The sequence below is a fragment of the Panthera tigris genome, chromosome C2 (assembly GCF_018350195.1).
Source record: "Panthera tigris isolate Pti1 chromosome C2, P.tigris_Pti1_mat1.1, whole genome shotgun sequence".
Taxonomy (NCBI): Eukaryota; Metazoa; Chordata; class Mammalia; order Carnivora; family Felidae; genus Panthera; species Panthera tigris.
Genome location: NC_056668.1, coordinates 156,582,170 through 156,606,633, shown reverse-complemented (window position 1 = coordinate 156,606,633; position 24,464 = coordinate 156,582,170). Strand labels below are relative to the sequence as shown.

The 24,464-nt window shown below is 49.9% G+C and overlaps 1 long non-coding RNA gene across 1 annotated transcript; it reads left to right on the top strand.

The window, feature by feature from the left end:
* The first annotated feature begins 7,194 nt into the window (after nt 1–7,194).
* LOC122242063 lies at nt 7,195–8,108 on the top strand. Its single transcript, XR_006222235.1, has 2 exons — nt 7,195–7,340; nt 7,973–8,108. It is a non-coding gene; the product is annotated as an uncharacterized LOC122242063 (long non-coding RNA).
* The last annotated feature ends 16,356 nt before the right edge of the window (nt 8,109–24,464 follow it).

Here is a 24,464-nt window from a genome sequence, read left to right as displayed (position 1 = left end):
GGGGAGACACAGAATCCAAAGCAGGCTCCAGGTTCTGAGCTGTCGACACAGAGCCCGACACAGGGCTTGAACACACAAACCGAGATCACGACCTGAGCCGAAGTCGGAAGCTCAGCCAACTGAGCCGCCCGGGTGCCCCTCCTTTCCAGCTTCTAGAGGCTGTGTGTATACTTCTGGACTCATGACCCCACATCTCTCTGACCTCTGCTTCCTTGTTGCAATTCCTTTGCTGACTCTTCTGCCTAACTCTTTTCCTCATAAGGACTCTTGCAATAATCCAGGATAATCTTCCCATCTCAAGGTCCTTAACTTAATCATGCCTCCCATGTGCCTTTTGCCTTGCAGGGTAACCATTCACAGGCTCTGGGGGTTAGGACATGGACATCTTTGCAGGGGGCATTATTCTACCCACCACACCTTGGACAGGTAAGGTAACCTGTGTGAATGTCAGTTTCCTCATCTCGAAAATGGGGATGATACAGTAAGTAGATGATGTCTGCTTGCCATGGTGCTGGGAACACAATGGATGCTTAATAACTGGCAAATATTTTTATCCTCATGCACCGTGTACGGCACTTGGAGAAATTCAGAGTAGATGAGGCATTTTGTGAGAGAAATGTTGAATTACGGAAAATAACCGTAACAGATCATTTTATTAGTATTTTTGGTACTAAACCAAGTGTCCTATTAAAGCCCAGGGCTTGTCTGGTTGTCATATTCTAATTGTCATCCCGGTGAGTGGAGTCAAAGTGTTTTACTCTGTGTTTGAAACACATAATCTCTGATGTTCCCTGAATTCTCTGAATTCATAGGAAACCAAGATTTTATCACCAGCTCTCTTTTGCTCGAGAGCTGGCATTGCATGGTTTCAATAAAGAAAATCACAGAAGACTGAAAGAGTCTGGTGTTCATAAATCAAGGTCTGTGTGTGAGAGATCTCAGGGGACTTAATTTGGCAAAGGGAAGTTCCCTGAATCAAGGCATATTACAATTTGTGCCTAATCAGATTAAGTAGATCAAGGAAGAGGGGGATCGTGTCATCCCTCGCAAGGCTGTACATTTCCAGAGCAGGAGCCATCAAAAGGAGGAGTCTGGATGTCAGGAGTAGGGTGGTTGGAATGACCAAGTGCAGGCCGATCACAAGGCCAGCATCAGGAGCACTGCAATCCCAGGAAGATTTCATCCTGGTACAAAACCAGCATTTTGGAATCCTGAGAATTTCGTTTCTGGCACTGGAATTAGGTTGCCTGTGTTTGAAACTGATTTATTAGCTGTGGCGTTGGGCAATGTTCTAATCTTTCTGTGCCTCGGTGTCTCCTGCTCCCAAAACGGTGAGGCTATAATGCACATCCCTGGCCCCTATGTAGATTAAATGAGTTAATCTATTCAAAGTGCTCAGCCTCTCTCACTCAGCACACAGTTAGCTATTAGTATTGTTGTGATTGGCTGTCTCTCAAATGAACTGGATATCTTCCGAGGCTCGCAGGGGTTGAGTGATTCATGCATCACACTGTCGTCAATTAGGGACACGTGACCAGGATTCCTTGTCTAAAGCTGCTCCAACAGGAGAGAGTTACTGCAATCTAGAGGACGTTATGAGATTGGGAACAACAAGGGCACTGCCTCTCCATTGTATTGTGATTGCAAACGAGTCCAGGTTGCAAATCTTTAAAAAAAGCGGAGCTCCACTGCTCTCTGCAGTCAAACTCACCTTGGACTCTGTGGATTGAGAGCCAACTTGGCAGATACGAGACATTAACAGTGGATTAGTTGTGGTAGGCTCACTGCTGTAACAAACACATATTTCTATGGCTTAATAAAATTGCCATATTTCTGTGGCTTAATAAAATTGCCTCTACCAAGTGAAGTCCAGAATAGGTGTTCCTGCTGTGTGGGCAGCTCCCCTCCAAGTAGCGATTAGGGACCCAAGCTCCTAACACCTTGAGCTCTGGAAATGGTGCCGTCATTTCCATTCCTGTTCCACGGGCCGCCGTCACATGGTTACTTATGAACTGCAAGGGGATCTGGGAAATATGGTCCCGCTGTTGTTCCCAGCGAGAAGAGGACACAGATTTGATGACTAGCTAGTTGGTTTTGCTGGAGAAAATGACGTTTCTTCAGAGGACCGAATAGAAGCTCAGACAAAATTTCACCTGCCAGCTTCCCTTCAGGTGAGCCCCCACCATCATCACCCCTTAGATTCAGGGAACTGCTCAGCCGGGAACGACCGAAGCTTGCCATCTACCCAAGATCACCTGTGTCCCTAATGAACCACCAAGGATTCGGAACCAATGGTATCTTTTGGTTTTTGATGGCAGGGAGAATGGGGCAGTGAAAGGAAGACCAGGAAGCAAGCAGTGGATATTAAGGTAGCAAAAACGGGAAGGCTAAGAGGAACAATTGCTTTGAAATTAAAATATAATTTTTATTATGGAAGTATTTAAGCATACAGAAAAGTAGAAAAATAGTCTTACTACAAACATTTAAGTAAAAGAGTTAGAATCGCATTTAATTATGCAATAAAAGAAAAATATCCGTAATTCCACCACCTTCCAGCCAGTAATTGCTATGGTGTATTTCTTCCTAGTTTGTTTTTTTGTTTTTGTTGTTCTCCTCCCGACTGTAAGTTTCCTCGCGGAGTTGTAAAGAAGAGAAATGGCTATGATCCGGGACTGGGTAGCGTGTCCTTACAGCGGGCAGGGGTGGATTACCCAGAGTCCCCTGTGCTGTGTTCTTCACTCTGGGGGGCATTTCCCGCTTTTCCAATTCTCCAGCAGAAATGAGGGGGGCGGGAGGTGAGGAGCACGAAGAAAGAGGATGCATAACCCCAGTCAGTCGTACGTTCACTTTGTTAGCAACTCTGGTGGAAAGATTCCACGCAGGAGCGAGTGGAAACGCTTCCTCAAAACCACTTTCTCAAGGTGTCTCTCGCGTGCCCACACTTGGTGCCATGTGGTTGTGCTGGTTGTGAGGCTGGCGCGGCTCCTGTAGCGAAGACAAACCCGTCAGCAGTTTCAACAGGTGGGGGCGTGTTGCCCCTCAGCTGTACGCCCCTCGGGGGGGGGGGCCTACCCGGTCCCCAGAGGATGCCAGCAGGTGGTGCCTCAGCGCCCCGGATGCTCGCCGGTGCGGGTGCGCTCTTAACGTCCCTTCCCTCCCTGCCTCACTTCCCGCAGGATGCACCAAGGACTGGCCTCCAACCCAAAGGGTACAGTTACCAAGGCTGGCCGCCGTGCCACGAAGCCCCCGGCTGTGTCCGTGCAAGGCCTTCTTCCCGCGGACTGCTCCAGTCGCTGACCGTCACAAGGACCCCAACGCAGGTCGTTCCCAGGGGAACTGGGGCCCCCTGATGCCGGCTTTGCTACCTCTCCTCAGCCTGGCAGGCAGTGTAAGGCTTTCCTCCTCTTCTTCACTTCGGGCCAGACTCACCTTTGCCGGCTGGTCCGCCAGCCCTTCTGGCCTCATCTGGCTCCCACCCCACTGTCCCTCCCATACGTGTTTCCCTTAATAAAATCCTCGTATGTGTAATGCCACTTGGCACCTACTTAGAAAATCCAGACTGACACACTTCCCCTACTCCCCTCCTCATGCTTCCTAGAATCACCTTCTCAAGTAAACAACTTGTGCTGGACTCTTGTTGTCAGCATCTACTTCCGGGGAAGCCGGCCTAGAACAGAAGACACTACAGAGAAACTGCCCACACCACTCCCACTCATCACCCCGGAGCAGAATCTAGTCACATGGCCACATCGGACGAGGGAGGCCGGGCCAAGCAGTGTTCCAAGATGGGCCACGCGCGGGACGATGGATATTAGGGGGCCTGAGGGCAGTGTGGCTACTCCTTACTCAGCCTTCAAGGCCTGTTTAAATTCCTCCAAGGCCAAGGTTCTGGAGCAGGATGTAAAGAGGTAGAGCCCTTGGACAAGTCTGTGCTGATAGAAATTAATCAAAATCAGCCCAAGTCTGACTTTATACTATAGCGATTACCGTCTGCCCAAGACAAAAATCATGAAGTGTGTGAAGTATATGCCCTGAACGTAGCCCACCCTTCGGGCCATGGCCCCTTCTTTCCCTTTCAAATTCCCTCCGGAGCGTCAGCTGCCCAGAGCCCCTATTGCAATGTCCCAGCCCAGGCACTGATTCACCAACCCATTTCTCCTCCTTAACACACGCCTGTTCTGTTCCCCAAGGCTCTGCATACTAATGATGTGGTAAGTTAATTTAACCTAAAGACGTTAGTGTTGTCTGAGGCTTAACTGTGACAGCAACCGGACGGACACGTGTGGCGCCTAAGTAGAGCCTGTTAACGCCTTATCCAGCGGATGGAACGGTCACTTGCCTGGCGACTGCCACTGAGTCCTAGATTCCATGTGACAAGCAAATATTACCTGTCTTAGGCTTTTCTCCCAACGCAGATAGAAGTCAAGGCTAAGGCGTAAGTGGGTCGCCCCAAAGAAGGATCTCATAACCCAGCAAGCTGAGACTCCTTAAATTTTGTGGTCTGTTTTCCTTTGGGCCATGTTCTTTGGAATTTTTTTTTTCTGTCATGTTCAAGAAAGAAGCACTAGGTCCTTTGATTCAACACTAAACTGTTCACAACAGTTATCTCTAGAGAGAGAGACTGTAGGGCAGAGGTCAATGCCAAGTTATTATATTTCTATAGAGTTTGAATTTTTCATATCAAGCATATCAAGTTTTGGTAACTTTAAAAATAATGTAGTTTATGATAAGCCCTTTGCCTCACCCTGTGGTAGGGACAAGGCATCCGTCCTATCTATTCTTGAGACGGCCTCTTGGTCTTTGGTAACTGATGACAAAGCCAATCGTTAGGGTCTTCTCTCTTGGGAACGCATTTGATTCCTTCCTGCCGTTGTCTTTTTCTAACATGATATGAACTGTCCCTCAACCTTACCACTCACCCCATTGGTCAGCTGTTCTGATTTATTTAAGTAACATTTTAAGTAAAATTAGAATGGAGGCCACATGTGTTTGTCTGCAGTGCCTCGGCTTAGTGCCTAGTATAAAGTCGATCCTTTATAAATGTTTTTGAGTAATGGCTGAGCCCTTATATTCAAGGAACTCCTCACGACCACAGAGTTTTAATAAAGTGGCCACTGCAGTTCCTCTCCGGGAACGAACTAGCAATTCCTTGATGAGCTTTACTTGGGACATCCACCAAGATGCCGGACACAGTTGGAAAGGGGACATGATGGCCTGAATGATGGTATAATACTAAAATTAGGAGTAACATTGGTGAAAACAACCACCCCTGCCCTACTTACCTAGTCACTGGGTAAGGTGTGTTAGGCTTCAAGGAGAAATTACTGGCCACCATCTCAGACTTCTGTGGGAACTTCAGAAACTAAAAATAAAACATAACCAGAGTTTTGTGTTTTGTGTTTTTGACAATGGTATGTCCTGGGCTGCATTAGCCACGTCAACACTCTCAGAGACGGCTTTCCTGACCTTTTGTTTAGGCCCCATTACCTGCCGTTTAACTTTTGAAGTGATTTTCCAAATTTCACACTTTGAGCCCCTAGCCTTTTGCCAACGTGGTTGTGTGCTGTGAGAGAGGGGACTGCTTCATGGCACAGCAAAAGCAGATATGTCAAAGTCCAACCCTGGCCCTGCCGGTCCTGGCCCTGCCAGTCCTGGCCCTGTGACCTTAACTCACTGAGCCTCAGTTTTCTCCTCTGTTAAATGGTATTAATAATGACAGCTGCCTCTAGGGTTTGTTTTAGGAATTAAATGGCATAATCTACTTTTTTTTTTTCTTTAAAGCACTGGATACATAGAAAGCACTCAATAAATGGTAACCACTGTTAAAATCATCATCATCATCAAACCTTGTCAATGAGTCCAGAAGGACCTGAGATATAGGCCCAGAAAATCTCTTTTAAGCCAAAGAATACTAAAACGAGTAGAGTTCATTCTCCTAGCCCTCATGTTCCGTTCTTTGCAGAACTGGGAGGTGGGTGGGCTGGAGCAAAGGAGTGGGGAGTGGGGTGGGAGCGCAAAGGGAGAATGAAGCCCGCTGATGGTAGGTTGGTAGTTCAGAAGCAACAATGCCAGCAGAGAGGAGACAGGAATTACCAAGAGTCCTGATGCCAGCTCTCTGCTGACATAATTAATGAGGCTGTTGTGCCAAAAATGAAGCATGTTGTTAATACACAGACTTGTTGGGTGCACAAGGGAAATGCAAATAAAAGTTTTGCCAAAAGGAGAGTGGGGTCAAATCGGCTCCAAAGGGAGACCACACTATCCGTAAGACAATAATGTACAGATAACAAAACCGAGAAGAAAAGGGGTAAAAAATAATTGATTTCAAACACAGGACCAACAGCCAAAAGATGGTGGGCTTTTAACACTATTACCTGGTGATTTTACTCTTATCTTTTTTTTTTTTAAGTTTGTTTGTTTATGTATTTACAGCACGCTCACAAGCAGGGGAGGGGCAGAGAGACAGGGACAGAGAGAGAATCCCAAGCAGGCTCAACACCCTCACCAACTCGCTAATGGTGAGATCATGACCTGAGTCAAAATCAGGAGTCCCAAGTCACCTACAGAGCCTCCCAGACGCCCCTACTTTAGGTTCTTCACAGTGTGTCCAATTGGTCAAATTCACCTGATAACGGTAACTAAATTCCAATGGAGTTTTAGCATTCAGGATTTTAATACGCATTCCATAGGATATGTAAGAGAAAACTTCAGAGATTAGTTTCCTCTCTACTTTGCAGAGCTCTTGAGCCCACATGAAAAATTTGAGATTTCTGTGCCTGCCGTTCCCATCATAAAAACAAAATGATTATCCGTTTGCCATTGACGTCTTCCCAAAGGTGGCTTCCGTTTTCTTTGAAAAAGGCCCTCTTGAATCACGTGGGAGGGATCGGGCCCCTGGGCTGCCCCTGCTGCGGGGGTGGGGGTCGGGGCGGGGGGAGGCAGGGGTTGGAGCAGGAGGTGCCGCTGAGGCCAGGGGAGCGGAGTCGGCCCCCTAGAGGCAGTTGCTCTGGCAGGTCTCGAGCAGGTGCGTCGCCCCAGCTGCGAGCCCCGGCCCCGCGCCCTGACCTTGGCCGCGCAGGGACCGCCCCTCGGGGGACCGGCTGGCTCAGCGGACCTCCCGCGGGGGGGGGGGGGGGGGGCCAGGACGGCGGGGCTGCGGGGGGGGGGGGGCACTTGCCGGGGGACGCTCTCGTCTCCCCTTCCCCCGTCGCTACCCACCCGGCTCGCTGCCCACCACGCTCTTGTGCCGCCTTCTTTCCCGGCTTTTACCGGGCCCGGCGGTGACCCCGAGAGAACGCTCGGGGGTCGAGAGGCGGTTTTAGGCGGCAGAATGCGGAAAGGTCTGTGTTATTTCTTTACAGTTCATTTACTTTTCCTTTGCCTTCCGCCGGCTGCCGAGGCTCTGGTGACAGCAAGAAATACTTAGAAGCCGGCGCAGGTCCGCGGGGCTGGCGGCGGGGGCCGGACGCGCCGCGGCTGCGCGCACGCGCGCGGGGCGGGGGCGGGGGCGCGCGCTCGGGGGGCGGGCGCGTGCGTGCGCGCGCGCATTGTTTCCGCTGGAAACGGGGCCCCCGGCGGCCGTTTGGGTGCGAGCGCGGTGGCCGTCGCCGGGGTTTGGGCGCCGTGGCCCGCGAGGCGCGCGGGGGGTTTCCGGGCGCTTCGGCCGGACCCGAGGCGCGGTTCTCCGCCGACGTTCGCTGAGCGCTTACTCTGTGCCCGGGCACCGCTCTCACCCTTCCCTCGGATTCACCCAGGTTATCCTCAGTGACCACCCGGGAGAGGAGGTGCCGGTGTCCCTGTCGGGTTCCGGAGGGGGAAGCGAGGCACTGAGAGGTTGAGCCGCAGAGCTGTTGAGCTCAGCGTGGCTTCGCAATCTCCATCTTGCCGGCCGCTCCTTATTTCTTAAAGGCCGGCGCCCTTGGTCTCCTGTTGGAGAGTCGTAGAGTCACGGACCCGTTTCACGTCCCTCCAGGTCAAACACCATTTCGGTTCATCCGAAACCCAGAGGCCGCTCACGAAGGCGCAGAAGGCGTCAGAGTAACTGGCTGTGGCTTGGCAAAGTGGGATCTCTCAACGCCTTATCTAATAAAGGTCACCGTCATTTTAAACCTACTGGTAGCATCTTTTATTCTAACTGTAACATTACATATAGTTTAACACGTTTGGTTCTTGATTCCTATTAGGAAAATGTAGGAGAGCACAAAATCTCAGCGCCCCCTATACCATAGATTGTTGAAAAAATCCTTCCAGTCATTTTTCTATGCATATATATTATAATAAATTAAAATGGCTATATTAAAAAATTTAAAACAGTATAATGTACATTCTGTCTTACACCCTTTTAAGTGTAACAATACGTCAATGAACATTTCCCTGCCAGATATTCTCCTACACCTCTTTTTAATGACTATTTCATTATACGATTTTGCCATAATTTGCTAGCCTTGTTTTTTTAACATTTAGTTTTGCTATTATAAATAGTGAACATCAGAACGCAGTAATCTTTGACACACCTTGACTATTCCCTTAGGACACATGGCTAGCAATGGAGTTGCCAGGTCAAAGAATATCACGGTTTTAAAGGGGTCACATACCTTCCAGAAAGGTAGACTCGGTCCACACACCTCTAGGTAGAATGAATGTGTCCATTCCCCGCCCCCCCCCCCCCCCCCCCCCCCCCCCCCCCCCCGCCTCATTCTGGGTCATTGTTCAAGAGACTCTATTAAACAAATGACACACTTAAAGAAAAAATACCTATGTAATGTTGGAATGTGCAGGGTTTCAAGAGAAAGACTATATTGTTGCAAATTTTTTAAACATTTGGCAAATTTGGTTTATTCGGATGCTCCCCTGACTGAATGGGACTCTGCAGAGGATATGGTTAAATAGGGACTTTTAGAGAAAGAAATTAGGAAAGTTACTTCTCCAACAATTTTTTTCTAAGGTGAGGAGACAGATGCTGTCTATAAACTGAAAAGGGAGGTATTAATGACTTCTTTTGCGGGGCCTTGGCTCCCTGGCAACCTACCCATTGTCAGGTCTGAAAACGCGGACCGTGCCACCGCCTGCCTCAGAGCTACCTGCAGAAATATTCAAGGCAGCAAACCCGGGCAATTAGAGGTTTCTGTTCGTTTTCCTCCCCTTTCATTCTACCAACTCCCCCTCCTCCCCATCAGCAAGTTGGAGTGACAAATATTTTAAGTCAGCTTGTCACGCATGAGCAGCACAGCTGTGTGAATGACTGATTTTCTTGACATTCCGAACAGCTTTGTGTGAGCGCGTGAAGACCTGCAGACCCTCAAGTCCGACACCGTCTGACGTACAAGACGCCGTGGGTTTGGTATTTGAGGCAATAGTGGGGGTCTGGGCAGGTGGCGTTTTAGGACCAGGAAATGAAGAGACCTGCAGTCCGCAGACGTTTTTTGGAATATACGTGTTTGTTGCAATGACCTCTAGGTGGATTTCTGCAGCGACAAAGAGGAGGCTTTTAGGGTGTGGTTTAAATTCCTTTCCTTGCAAAGCTTGCTCTCAAATCACTTTTGCCTAACGGGCTGGAGACCACGATGTCCTTAGAGAATCTGAAAGAGGCACTTGGACCTGACTGGCCTTTTTTCTCCCCACTCAGCATTGCAGCAAGAGTAACAGATACCTATTTAGGGAAGGCATGTTCCCTTTTTATATGCAAACCTTGTTGCTAAAAATTCTCTTTTAGATGAATTATTAAACCCAATTTATAAAATAAGGACAGTACAGATTTCCTCTTGAACTATTCTTTCTCTTTGATATGTGATCCCCACGTCTGCCGGTGGAGAAAAGCAGAGACAATATGAGAGGCCAGGTGGGGGTGGGAGGAAGGAGGTACTAAAGGTCACTTTAGCACTGCAGAAATTCCCTGAATGCTTGGACCCCTTGGGGTACCTTTGGAATTCTTTAATCATCCTATACAAATGCACAGAAACATAATTATTTTGTAAACCTAGATGTCTGTCTTGTCATGGTCTAAGAAAGTAGGAATATTTAACGTATTGAAATTCCTCTAAGAAACTACTACTGTCTTTGGGAACATCTGTGTTTGGAGCATTCAGGTAGGTGCTTTCAAGGGAGAGAGAAGGTTATTCTTTTTCATTCAAGGGGAGGGATTTTTGTGTTGCTCTTGAAGGAGACTCCGCAGGAAAGCTGCTGGAGCAGTTGCGCCGATGCGAAGCCACCACCGGAGAGGTGTGGTGGCCCCGGGGTGTTCTGAGATCCGGGAGACCTGGATGCTCAACTGGCTGTTTGGGTCATAAACCTAACAGGACATGTAAACCGCCCCCCTCCTTTATGACATCTTCAGTAACATCTATACTTTCTAGACGCATGAAAGCCTTTGCTAATTAATATTCTCCTTACATGGTTTAGAACTGTTACGGAATTCACATCCCTTTCTGCAGTGCATACATTTTTATAGTCATTGTGGAAAAGAAGTTAACCATGAGGTTGAAATTCACACTTTAACGCCAACTTTAGGTGCTGCCTCCCAGGCTAGTTTTTCCTACTGTTGTACCTGCTCCGTGTCATCAACGTCCCCAATACATGCAACGTGGTCCCAGGGCCAGCAGCGTCACGTGGGAGCTGGATAGACCTCGTGATGCAGAATCTGCTTTTTAACAAGATCCCCAGTGATTCAGGGGCACTTGACAGTTTGCAAAGCGCTGGTCTACAGCACTGGTTCTAAACTGGCTGCACACGGGCATCCCTGGAGAGCTTCACGCACTATAGTCCTGAGTCCCACATCCAGAGATTCCGATTTCATTGCTTGGGGGAGGGGGGACCCCGAGGATTTTTCAAGCCTCTCAGATGATTATAATGGTATTTGATTATAAGAATGTTTGAAAAACACTGATCTCAGAACACTTCCTTTTCCAAATCGTTTTTAAACCCAGACACCTTGTGAAGTACCCGTTCTGGACACAAAGTTCGCTGCCTTCACCAGCCGCAGCTCTCCCCCGGAGGCGAAAGCTCCTGTGTAACAGATTTTCACCACTAGCCTCCGTGGAAGACTTAAGCCCATGGCAGACATTCAGAGGAGTTTCGGGGATGGTGATAGGGAGAAACTTAGCGTGTCTGACTCCATATTGCCCCCATTTCTCTTGCTGCTGTCACCTGTGGCTTAGAAACTCCTGCTTAGCCCTGCACGTAGGCACGCTACAGCTAAGATTTGCAGAAATCACCTTTCCCCCGAAACCCACCTCACCCGAGGACAGAAGGAAGTACGGACAGAAATGACTATGCCATGGCATGATTTACAGGATGATATGACCAGATTCCTGTACACAGAGCTCAACTGACCAAGGACAGAGAGTTTACACCGCCTTCCTGGGTTGTCTACAGATGTCAGTCACTTTTGACTCCACCCCTGTCCCCCTGCCCTAACATAAAGGAAGTGCAGCCTGATGCTCGGGGAGACGGATCACTGGGACAACAGTCTGCCATCTCCTGGGCTTGCCGGCTTTCTGGCCAAAGTCGCTTTCCTTGTCTCAGCATCTTGCCTCTCGGCTTACTGGCCTGTCATACGGTGATTGGAAGGAGCTGGGTCCCGGTAACGGGGTCACCCTGCTCTCACACCTTGTGCCCCACCTTCTGCTTCTGGCTGCCCAATATGGTGGCTGAGGGCAAGGGCTCTGGGGTTGGAAGGCCTGAGTCCACGCCACCGCTCTGTGCCCGAATGGATACCTACTCCCTCGAAGGCTGCATTCCCCTCTTCGAGTGGGGTTGATAATAGTACTTACCTCACAGGATGGTGAGGACGGGATCTGAGAGAGAATGCACGGAGACCACGTCCCAGGACTCGTATTCGAACAATAAAGAGAACATAACCCAACAGGACTAAGAGGAGGAAACCCTAATTAGTGCTCAGCTTTCTCTGCGGTTAAAAGCTTGCACATGGGGTTGCCAACAAGCAACATGCCTGTTCGTGCCGCAGACACCTAGAAAAACTCGGGAATCCAAGGGCCAGGTATCTCTGAAAGTCAGGGTAAGTGGAAAGGCTGAGGAAGAGAACCCATAAGTCTGTCTGAAGGGCAGTCAAGTCCCTGCCCTTCCCCATCCCAGCAGAGCGCCTGGAGTTTTCCCTCTGGAGAAAGAGACCCAGGGCAGCTCCAGGTTTGGAGATGCCAGGCGCGGCTGGGGAGGAGGTGAGGGCTGCACGGAAATGAGAGGAAGTGAAATCGTGATCTTACCCCTGCTTCGGTCCTCTTTCCCAACTAGGTTCCCAGAGTGCTGGTTGCCGGCACCCATTCTCCAGCCAGGAACCAGAGAAAAGACAAAAATGTTGAATTTGAGAGAAGCTTCTAAACGAACAGCAGGGCTGCTGCCTGATGGTCCTTAGTGAAGCCACGGCTGGCCAGCCCTTTCCCACTTGAAGAGTTTCCAGCCAACCTTTGAGGCCACTGTCCTAGCATAAAGGGAGGCAAAGATCACAGGAAAACCCCTCAACATGGAAAGCAGACATCAAAATAGATGAGAAGAAAAAGAATGGAGTAAACAGAGGTCATGCCCCACCCTTGAGGGGAGAGAAGTCATGGCACCCATGAGGCGAGAATGTTGAGAAGACAGTAGGGGGATTGGAAAACAGTACACAACAAATAAGATGAAATTAAGAGGACGGGGCTAAAGCCAAGATCATCTCTCAGAAAGTGTGATGAAGAGCACTAGGTAACATAAGACATCCGATAGAAAACAAAAGGTATTCTATGGAGAACAACAGCAACAACAACAAATGGAAGGAAAGTGATCAGAGGAAACAATATTTTGAAATATCCCAAAACTAAAGAATATGATTTTTCACACCAAACAGGCCCAGAATAAGGGCCCAGCACACTGGATTTTTTTAGAAGGGGAGAAGGACCCACCTAAAGCACATTTGCATGAAATTTAAATATTTCAGGAGTTAAGAGCAGATTCTTAAAAAGTGCTCTGGGACAGAAGGGGCAAGAAGAACAGATTAGGGGTCACTTGCACAGGGCTAGGGGTCAGAGGAGCATCAACTTTCTCGGCAACGTTGGAATCTAGAAGACAGGGCAACAAGACTTTCAAAATGCTGAAGAAAGCATATTTCTGGTCTAGAACTCTATATGGTAGTCCCCCCTATCCACGGGGGATACATTCCAAGACCCCCAGTGGATGCCCGAAATTGTGACTAGTGCCAAACCCCATACGTGCTGTGTTTTCTTCCTACACATGCATCCCTATGATAAGGCGTAATTTATAAAGTAGGCACAGTAAGAGATTAACAACAAAACTAATAAAATAGAACAATTACAACAATCTATTGTAATAAAAGTTACGTGGATGTGGTCTCTCTCGGTCTCTCTCTCAAAATATCTTACTGTACTGTACTCACCCTTCTTCTTCTTCTTGTGATGATGTGAGATGACAGAATGCCTACCTGGTGAGGTGAAGGAAGGTGAATGGCCAGACACTGTGACGTAGCATCAGGCTAGTCCTGACCTGACAGTACGTCAGAAGGAGGTTCGTACCCGGTCAGACAACCAAGGGCAGTCTCTGAATGATCGTACAAATACACCACGAAAGGGAATTAACAAAGGGAAAGGAAGGCACAGGATCTGAAAAATGGATGCGACACAGAAGAAAGGCAGAGGGAATTCAAGGCTCCATGAGTGGGGCCCTAGGATCACCACTGGGAAGCAAGGACGGGGAGCCACCAGCCCAGACTGGAACAGGAGGAAGGACGGCTCCAGGGAGGACATCTCCAAAATACAGGTGGAACCGACATGTTGGAATACGCGGAGGAGGATCTTACATCTGTTCTGGAGAGTTTGTGGGGAGAATTGGTGGTGACCTGAAATTGTGCGAATGGAAAAAAGGCCAGTTCTTAAGTCCAGGGAAAACAAGAAGTCATATATGAAAGGAAATGTAATACTTTTCTGGAGCAGCTTGACCAATGTGTTCTCAGTAAAAATAATATATTCATGGAATATTTACTTAACAAACAATGTGATATGATTACATGGGGAGGATGTGGTGGGAAAGTGGATAAGGTATGTGTGCTAACGCCCTCATCACCCATAGCAGGAAGGCAGGAGATTATGTCTAAAATGGAAAGATCAACACCACAGTGTAAGCCTTTTGCTCAGACACATGGAGGTAAATAAAAAACTCTATTTGCCAAAGAGTTGGATGTGGGGGTAGGAGGCACGGGAAGGGAAAGGCTGTTTTTCTCACTACCCTTTGAGTACTGTTTGGCTTTTTAAAACATATGTAGGTTAATATGTTAAGAAATCTTTGGTACATGTAGGATTAAATTTTCAAACGATGCCGAGCCCCGGGCCTGGCCCATGGTGAGTGTTGGCCAGTGTGAGGAAGCTGCCCTTCCCATTTCTGTCCCCAGCCCCCTTGGCTTTTCTCGGCAAACTTGAGAGGTAAGTGCAAAAGCTGGCCGGTGAGATTTTTTTCAACTTCACGTCTCTCTTGTGCACTCAAAAGAGCCGGCTGTAGCATCGGTTTTGGTCGCTGTTTGCCTTAGCCGATTAGGCGGCTCTAATAAGTTATGGTAGATCAGGGGCACGAGCAACAACGTTTCTCACGGTTCCAGAAATGAGAAGTCCGGGATCAAGGTGCTGGCCCGTCTGGTTCTCCGTGAGGGCCCGCTTCCCAGGCTGTCAGCGGCCACCTTCTCAGTGTGTCCCCACATGATGGAGACACAACGGGCAAGCTTCTCCCCCCTCTTGTAAGGACCCTTGCCCCGTCCTGGGGACGCCCCCCTCACGACCTAATTAGCTCCCAGTAGCTCCAAATACCCTCCCATTTGGGTTTCCACGTATAAATCTGGGGGGTCTCATTCAGTCCATCGCATCGGTGTGCTGCCTTATTTTTGTTTTTTTGCTACGTTTTGCCCTCACAGAGACGGTCCTTCGGCATTGTGCTTTGTTGGAGAAACTCAGTGCACAGGAAACTTCCAGAATGGTTTTGGCTGCTTTAGTCATTGAAATAAATGGTGTTTTAAAAAAGAAATCTTACTTTTCACCTTCTACATAACCAGGGATTTCTCTTACATATGAGGAAGTTATGTGTGTGAAAAGTCAGTGTCTTTTGGAGTAGCGGCATGGATGGATTAAAGGTTCCCCACTGAAATAAATAGTCGAGGCCTTTGTGCAAAATTCCCCTCTGCCTTATGCTGCTGGGAAGGGAGGGGCTTGTACACTGAGGGCCTTATGTGGGTGGAAAGCTGGACCTGTTAGAGCGGATTGTTTCCTGGAAATCAGTGAAAGGGCTGAGCCTGTGCATGTGGGCTGTCTAGGGGTGAATGGACCACCACCCCGGATCCCAGAGCCTGGGGGGTCTGGGGAGGGGGGAGGGGGAGGGGGGAGGGTCCGGTAGTAAATGCTGAGAACGCACAGACACCCGTGGAGGACAGGGGACCCGGCTCCTCACTGTGGATGTGGGGATCCGCAGGCCTCTTGCCTCCATGCGGCAGGGCCGGGGGAGCCCGACTGACACGGGGCTTAGAAGAGTTCCCTGTGTCTCTGTTGATTTCTCACAGCCACGTGGCTGTCTTCACCTCTGCAGAGAACAGGACGGCCTGGCGTTTGGACACGAGACAGGCTTGCCTCCCGGGGGAAAAAAAAAAAAAAAAAAAAAAAAGCCCTCTCAGTGACCAAAGTGTGTTTCTTTTCTTAAAGTCACTTTCTCCCCCTCGCGTTCCCATAACCAAGCTGAAGGTACAGGGCACCCAACGGGGCGCCCGTCTACACATCTCAGTTCAGCTCCTCATCCGCAGTGACTGAAACAGCAAAAAGAATTTTTAAAAATAAGTTTTGTCGTCAGCCTCGCTTGATCCCGGGCAGCACTGTTCCTGCAGATGTGGTGAAACCCTCTCACAGGCCAGCTTGCTTTGTTCCGGAGGCAATTTGTACAGAAAGCAGCAAGCTCCCCGATGCCAGACGGCAGGGAGATAGACCGCCATCCAGGCCCTGCTGCTGGGAGCCGCGGGTGGGGCGCGGGGTGTGGGGGTGCGAGTGTGCGTGTGTGCGCGCGTGTGTGTGAGTGTGCGGGGGTGGGGGGGCCGGAAGGCGTGGTGGGCAGAGGTGGAAAAGACGAAGGAGGAAGGGTGCTTACGAGGTTGAACCCCACTCTCGGGGCCTATTCTATGTGTTTAACAACGAGTGATCTGTTCTGTCTTAAGTATTCAGCCTCTTGATATGAAAATCCCAGCAAGATTCCACCAAATTTATTTTTACAGTACTTGCAATTTGCAGATGGACTTCAGAAAGACTTTCTGTTTGCACTGGGGGTGATTGCAGATAATTTCTTTTTCGAAATGAACCCCTTGCCCTTTCTGCAGGGGAGAGAAGATGTTTCTCGTGAAAAGAGCTGTCACGACAGGGGGCACCCATTCTTTATTAGCAACGGGATAATAAGTCCTGTTTCATGAGAAAAGTATAGACGGTCTAAGAAGGAAGACGTTCCTGCACGGCGTGCCTGTGCCCCATCCGCAGCTGCTGCCATGTGGCAGCGTGGTTCCTAATTTTAAGGACGGCATTGGGAAAGAAAGCATGTGTTCTGAGCAGAGAGCTTCACTCCACAGCGACTCAGTCCTGTGCAAAGGGGCTCGACAGAGCACGGGGGTACCCAAGGTGATTTTAGGTGGGACACAGCAAGCACGTTTCTTTTTTAAAGTCATGTATTTATTTTAATGTGTGTTAGAAAGGTGACGACCAACGTATCGGGTTCACAATGACACGGAGACATAATATCCCTCTAAGACAAATCATTTCGATTTTTAAAACGTGTTTCAGAAACAGTCAGCCAGGAGTGGATCATAATAATCCGGGAGAGTATCACCCCAGGTTAGGTGAGAAAAAGAATCCTCCCTGGTGGTCTCCTTTGGCAAGACTTGATGAGGGGGCCCATCGCAGATCCCCGGGACAGGGTAAATGGAGCCCTGAAACCTGCTAACAGCGGCCCCCCAGAGGAGCCCCAGCGGCAGCTGTTAGCACTGAGGCCCAAAAAGGTTAAAGAAGGGAACCGGGCCTCACTGAGAACTGAGGTGCCAATGGGTCCCGCTGTAGACGGAGACAGGACGCCCAAGTGAGGAGAGTCCCCGGGCCTCTTCCTTGGAGCTCGCTGCTTTTGCCAGGGCCTTCCATGGGCCAAGCCGCTTGGCCAGTGGCAGAGAACCTGGGGGGCGGGAATGGCGAAGGCAGTGCACGATGGCTGCGGTTTGGCTTTTCACAGCGGTCTGGCGAGGTTGATGTGATCACCGCCACTTTCTGGATGAGAAAGCCATGCCTTAGATGGGTTAACAGTTCCTAAGCTTACGCTGCTGATGAGTAGATCTTCACCTCTACTGAGGGTAACACTGGGTCTCAATCCAGATCTGATGGTCATCGAGCCTGAGCTCTTAGCCATCACACTATACACACAGACACGCACATACCCACACACCCACACACCCACACACACACACACACACACACTCCCCTCTTATATGACAACCAGCAAACTGATATTGGAACTGTGTTCACAAAGGCTATACACAATAAAGCATATTAAAAACGTAGTCGAGGGGCACCTGGGTGGCTCAGTCGGTTAAGCGTCCGACTTCGGCTCAGGCCGTGATCTTGCGGTTTGTGAGTTCGAGCCCCGTGTGGGTCTCTGTGCTGACAGCTCAGAGCCTGGAGCCTGCTTTATATTCTGCGTCTCCCTCTCCCTCTGCCCCTCCCCTACTCGCACTCTGTCTCTCTCTCTCTCAAAAATAAATAAACGTTAAAAGAAAATTCAAAAATGAAGTCGAAGTGCTGATGTTTCATTCCTTTCCAAGACCTCTGTGGTCAGGAGCACACAGCTGGCTTCACGTGTAGACGAGGTTCAGCCATCACACCACATCTTGGTAATTTACCCCAGGCCTTGTTATTCTAGCCACAGACATAAACCCTGTTTGTCCAAGTGCCGGAGTCTGGTTGACTCTCCTTAGGGCCTCACACTCAAGGACAGGGCTCCTGGCCAAATTAAAGTGGGGCCTGGGAGAGTACAAATGCACTTAAAAAATAATAATAATTGCATGTACTTTCTTTAATGAGGTCTCATTCCCACTTGGCAGCAGGAAGACTGAATTCAGTCCCCTCCAGCAAAGGCCAGCCTAATCCAATAAAAATGTTAGTCTAATCCAAGAATTCAATCACAGTCCAGTTCAAAGTTCTCACTGGGAGAGGTGCTTCCCATCCCCCACCAGATGGGAAGATCTCGGGGGCCTCCAGCCAGCCCTCAGCCTAGCGAGCAGGGGCAAGCCGGAACCCCACGGGGGCAAGCCTGCGTGGCCTTCACGGCCGCTGTGCTCCCCTCAGCTCCTTGTGTTCAGCTGCCAGCTCCGAGCCCATTTCGTGGCTCTGGGCCGTCTAGCAGGTGGGCACCTTCTGCCGAGCATGTGCAGAAGCATAGTGGCTGCTACGAGCCCCTTCACCCAAGTAGGCTGTCCGCCTCCCAGCCTCTGCCAGTGAACCCTCTGTTCCTCTGGGCAATCTTTGGAGGTGAGGAGAGTAGGCCACCATACTTTTGAAATTGACTTTTTAAATGGTTACGGGAAGGGGGGGCGGGGAGGAAGAATCCCCATCTGGTTCCGGATAGCCTGGACTCCCTTGAATAGATGGCGTGAGGCAGGCTTAAACGCTAATGCTTTATCCGAAGGTACAGTCCCAGCCCTACTTCGAGAGGCTGGTCATCTTGCTGTGCGGGATGTCTCTGAACAGATTTTTCGGAAATCCCAGGCCTTGAAAGAGTCCGTTATGGTGGAATGGAGAGAACGTCACTGGTCAAGTTCTCTACACAGGGAGTTAAGTTCCCTGCGCTTCCGGGTTATATCGCCCGAGTCCTTCGGGAGCCACTGGGGAAGCCAGATCCCAGGAAATATCCAGCATGATAGGTCCTCTGAGTCTTGAAGTCATGGGAGCAACCAGAGACCCACGCGGAGGCCTCAGGTGGGTAGAACTTAGTTGCCTCCCGGAAGCCCTCACGGCAGAGGCTGGGCATGGTGGTGGCCCCTTGAGAGAATGAGGCAGCGCGTGAGGTGTCTGATACAGAGAGGGTGATTTTTCCTTTTTACATATTCTAGAAGAAACTGGGCTGAAATCAGGCTAAAATGACCTCCAAAACGTCCCAGTATAAAAAACACACGATGGGTCACTTGGGAAAGAGGCTTCCCTCAGCATGCCCAGGATTCTCTCTGCTCCGTTCCAGGCTCTGAACCTGTGTGCAACTGTGGCAACCCTCCACGGCACAGAGACCTGGGACTGCTTTTCCAAGTGTGAGTTGTATGGTGTGTCCCAGTGGTTAGCACTAGGGCTTTCCTGATACACAGTTGTGCAGAATAAATGAGGCAAATCCAGGGTTTCCCACATTTGGGGCCTTTGCACGCTGCCTTCACATTTTGCCCCTGACCTGCGTGCCATCTGTTTTTATTATTTAGTTGATATCTTTCTTTCATGTTTTTAATGTTTATTTGAGAGAGAGAGAGAGAGAGAGAGGAGAGAGGGCATGCACAAGCAGGGGAGGGGCAGAGAGAGAGAGAATCCCAAGCAGGCTCTGCGATGTTAGCACAGAGCCCTATGCAGGGCTCGAACTCACAGACTGTGAGATCATGACCTGAGCTGAAGTCAAGAGTCAGATGCTTAGCCGACGGAGCCACCCAGGCTCCCCATTGACAGCTTTCTTTAAATTGACTCGATTTTAAACCGAACTCTTACGCTAAGCACAGTTATTTGTGAATTCTCTAGGATGACAAGCTGGTCATATACATATTCATAACATACTAGAATGAGCGTGTGAGTCTTAAATTGAGAAGATGATCATCATCTGACACCATCTCATCTGTGGAAAGCCGCACAAGGCTGCACCTTGACGGACGCTGAGCTAATCTGCATATTCAGGCAGAATCTGGTGTTGCGTCAACGTTCTCCGAGCCGGCTCCTTCAGCCCTGGCCAAGGCTGTGCCGTGTACTTCCTGAGCGTGCGCTGCTCATTTATTTGGTCCCCTGCTCTTCTGTCTGGCCTGCTGCCCGGGGGAGCAAAGCCTGTCTTCCACTGCCTCTCAGGCTGCTCCCGGACACTGTTCTCCCATTCCCATGCAAATGCCCTTCTTGACATTCCTGTCATTGGTCCCTACCTCCCCCTCCTCTCCCGGTGGCCACCTTCCACAACCTTCTGATCACACTCCCTCTCTTTCCCTAAACACTTGGGCACCTGCCACTTGTTTTTCTTCTCCACTCCAAGCCCTTCCATAAACTTCATGGCTTCAGCTTTGATGTCCATCTTTGACCTCTTCCAATAACCACTTCGTCACCTCCCCTTCTGGCAAACCATGGATGGCTGCATACCGTGGAGCTCACCACCTCCTGGAATTACACAACCTCACAAATCGTTCAATCTCATGGGGCTCCTGGGTGGCTCAGTCGGTTATGTGGCTGACTCTTGGTTTGGGCTCAGGTCGTGGTCTCACGGTTCATGAGTTCAAGCCCCACGTTGGGCTCCGTGCTCACAGCTCAGAGCCTGCCTGGGGTTCTCTTTCTCCTTCTCTCTCTGCCCTTCCCTGCTCTCTCTCTTTCAAAATAAATAAACATTGAGAAAAGAAATCTTTTAATCTCAGGCTTCACACTTCACCCTTCCAACCCTTTGCGCCCTTATTCCCCGTGTTCTGCCCCCTGAACTTCATTCGGACTCTAATTCTTTGATCCCTTCCCCCTTTTTGCCACAGTTCCTCATCCACTTTCCCTGCCCAGTCTGTGTCCTGTGAGGTTTTCCTTAGTGACTGGGAGGGTCCTGGCCGCTTTCTGTTTCCACCACACACATCGTACAAACCCCCAACCTTGGAGCAATCAACCTACCTGCAGGCCAGTCCCATATGTGGGCTGCGGTGACGGGGGGGGGGGTGGGGGTGGGGGGGGCTGAGCTCTGTTGCCGCAAAGCTATCCAGCCTTTTCTCAGTTCTTTGCTTGGTTCTTCTTTCCCGATTTTTGGTACTGTTGGATAAGGCTGCTGAAGAGGGGGAGAAAGGATTTATAAGTGTTCTGAAAACTATAAAGTGCGTATTTAAAAAGCCAAGCATTGCATCCTTATCATGAAAGACCTGACATGCCCCATTGAGGGATTCACAATCCGGCGGTTGTGAGAGCAGCTCCTTTGACCTCACCTGGGACCGGGACGTACACTTCTATTTGAAATGCCCTTCCCCTTTCAAAACCTTCAAATTGCCCTGGAGTCACTTCTTATAGGAAACCTGGTCTCAGCCCCGGGCTCGGTTACGCGGCCCCTCCCGTCGTGCTCCTTGCTGGGTTTTCTAACGAGCTGGTTATTTGTTGGGTTCCCCCTTAGCCTGGGCCGCGGGTCTTTGAGGGCAAGGACTGTGTCTAACTCATTTCATTCCTCCGCCTCTCGGTCCAGAACAGGCCCACAAAACTGAAATGAAGGGGAGCGAGAAGGAGAACTCCAACCTCTTCTGGAGAACAAAGAAAATGTAGTGCGTAAGATGGTGATGAGCCACAAGAGACAATATTTTGTCTGCTTAGCATTCTACCTTCTGGGGGAAGCATCTGTTCCCCACTCCAACCATGTGGAATGGAAGGTAACAATCCCAGGATGTCTCTCCCTTGGCCACTGTCGGCTGGCCTCGGCAGAGCCAATCAGAGTGCTTCCTGGGATTTTTGAACTGGAATTAGAGTCAGGGATGCAGCTCCTCCTTGTTGGGAAGGCTGTGAAACACGAGGCTGGGAGCTACTGGCGGCCACGTTCCGAAGTCAGCGTGCCGTGAGAGAGAACGTACTCCAGGGGAGAAGGAGTTGAGGGACAGGAGCGAGTCCCTGGTGCCCATCACCCCGGGCACCCAGGCTGCCAGTCTGAAACAGATGGAGTCCTCTCATCAAATTACCCTTTGGATCTAAGCTGGATGGAGTTGAGTTCCTGTCATTTACAGTTAAACGCAGGCCGGCTGACCAATGCACGTGCTTGTCCTTTGCCACTGTTTTACCTTTCTCAGGGCAGCATGGCTACTGAAATCAAAAGATGGGTCTGGAGAGAATTATGCTAAGTGAAGTCAGTCGGTCGGAGAAAGACAAATACATATGATTTCACTCATGTGTGGAGTTTAAGAAACAAATGAGCATGGGGGAACAAAGAGAGAGAGAGAGGAGAACCAAGAAACAGACTCTTAACTCTAGAGAACCACCGGATCCTTACCAGAAGGGAGGCGGGTGGGGGATGGGGGAAATAGGTGATGGGGATTGAGGAGGGCACTTGTGATGAGCACAAGTGTGGTGTTGGAAGGAGGTGACGCATCACTAGATGGTACTCCTGAGACTAATATAGCACTGTATATCAACTAACTGGAATTTAAGTAAAAACTTAAAAAAAAAGAGAAAACCAACATGGTCCAAAGAAATGCGTTGACGCTTGATCTGATCATGTTATGCTCCTCGTTTTTTCCCATCTATTTTATTGAGGAATCTTTTACACGGGGTAAAACTCTCCCTCTGTCGTGCACCATCCTGCAAGTCTTGCGGAAAGTAGGCTCGTGGAAACACTAGCACGGTTACAATAAAGACCAGCTCTGTCACCCCCCTAGAGATTTGCGTTTGCAGGAATGTCATATACATGGAGCCCCGCGGTGTGTAGGAACTAGCATAACCCCTGTGAGATGCGTCCATGTTACCGAGTGTACCAGTAACTCGGCCCTTTACACACTGTATAGTGTTCTGTTGTACAACGTGCCATGGCTTGTTTATCCATCCCCCCTTGGACATTTGAATTGTTTCCAGAGGTTTCTCTCAACATCTGCCCCACCCTCTGCTTCAGGCCCTTTGCAATTGCCCCTCAGAGAAGACGTCTCTCCAGGCGCTCACCCCTCTCCTAGCAATAGATGCTACCACTTGTTACCTTGACATTTGCTGCCCTAGTCATGGCATGTGGGTGGAGTGATTCGCACTCAGTCTTGGGCAGGCATGGTGTCCCCGTGCCGCAGGAGTGAGTCCTTCTTCTTGCTCCGTACCGCCCCCAGCCGTAGGGGGCATTTCATAGTCTGGGTCCAGGATGCACCTGCGCCTTTTCCTCAGGTGGAGGCTTTTTCTGTTCTCCTCCCAGCTGCAGAGGATGCTCTGAGGGCAGAAGAGCGGGCCATCCTTCCCACATCGGCTTGATGCTGTTCCACCGGGAAGAAGGACTGCTTGCCCTCCGCGCAGCAGCTCAGGACTCTTGCTGTGCTCCTCGCCTTCCTATGAGTGCTTGCTGGGTCAGTGGGGGAAAGCCCGAAGGTGGGGCAAAGTCCCTGTGTCTGTGGCTCCCAGGAGCTCCATGTTCCCACCCTTGGTCTTTAGCAAATCGGAGGTCCTTTTCTTACTCACTAGTGTGGCATCTGGTGACATCTGTTCTAGTAAGCAAGTTCCTTGGAGGTGACCGGCTCTCTTCAGATTTGGGATTAGATATTTAGCTGGTGGCTTCATCTGTCCCGGGGGATCCAGAGAAGTTGTTAACTTGTACAACGTTCAGTCTGTTCTTCTTGTAAGGGGGGGAGTGATGTGTCCCCAGCTTTCTCTATCATATGTGAGAGCCAGAAGTCCATGCTCACTTTTAAACGGAAGATGGAAAACAGAACCCCCATTTTGGATGGAGAGGCAGTGACTTCAAGCAGGAGAGGGGGCCTCCCATGAGTCAACCCCAGCCCTACGTTATTTTTAGTTGACCCCCAGGAATTTGGAAAAAAAAAAAAAAAACAACTTGAGTCAGCTTCCAATATTTTAAAATCTGAAATTTTCTCATAAAAATCTGACTCTGGGCTTCTCTTGAAAAAAACAAAAATTGCCCGCTGCGATCATCACCAGGCTGCTTCCTTGATGTGGGGCATGGTCCTCTAGTTCCCCGCCGTCCCTGGCACACGTGTGACACTTGGCCTGTGTCATGCACCTTCTTATCCTCCCTGCCCCGCAAGGGCCAGCGAGAAGGCTGAGCCCAGAGCTACTGGTAAAGGAGTAGCAGTTGTGAAAATGTTAAACCGCTTCCGGGTCGACAGGCAAAGAGCCCTTCCTTGAGCCCCCAGACAACCCCACCACGCCAGGCATGTTGGCATTCTCCGTAGAACCCCTCATGCCAAAGGGCTGAAGTTGCAAACCCCACAGTCTGGCAGCAGAGTGAGGGCCAGCAATCACCGTGACCGGATGATGTCTGCCCTGTTCCGGTGAGCAGGGTGACCCTTAAAATCCTGAGGCTCACAAGTACCACACAAGCTCTTGGCTCTGAGGTGAGTAGGCTGGTGAGTAGGCAGGTGATCTTGTCCGGGGCGCCCGGGCAGCTCAGTCGGTTGAGCATCTGACTTTGGCCCAGGTCACGATCTCACGGTTCGTGGGTTCAAGCCCCACGTCGGGCTCTGTGCTGACAGCTTGGAGCCTGGAGCCTGCTTCCGATTCTGTCTCCCTCTCTCTCCGCCC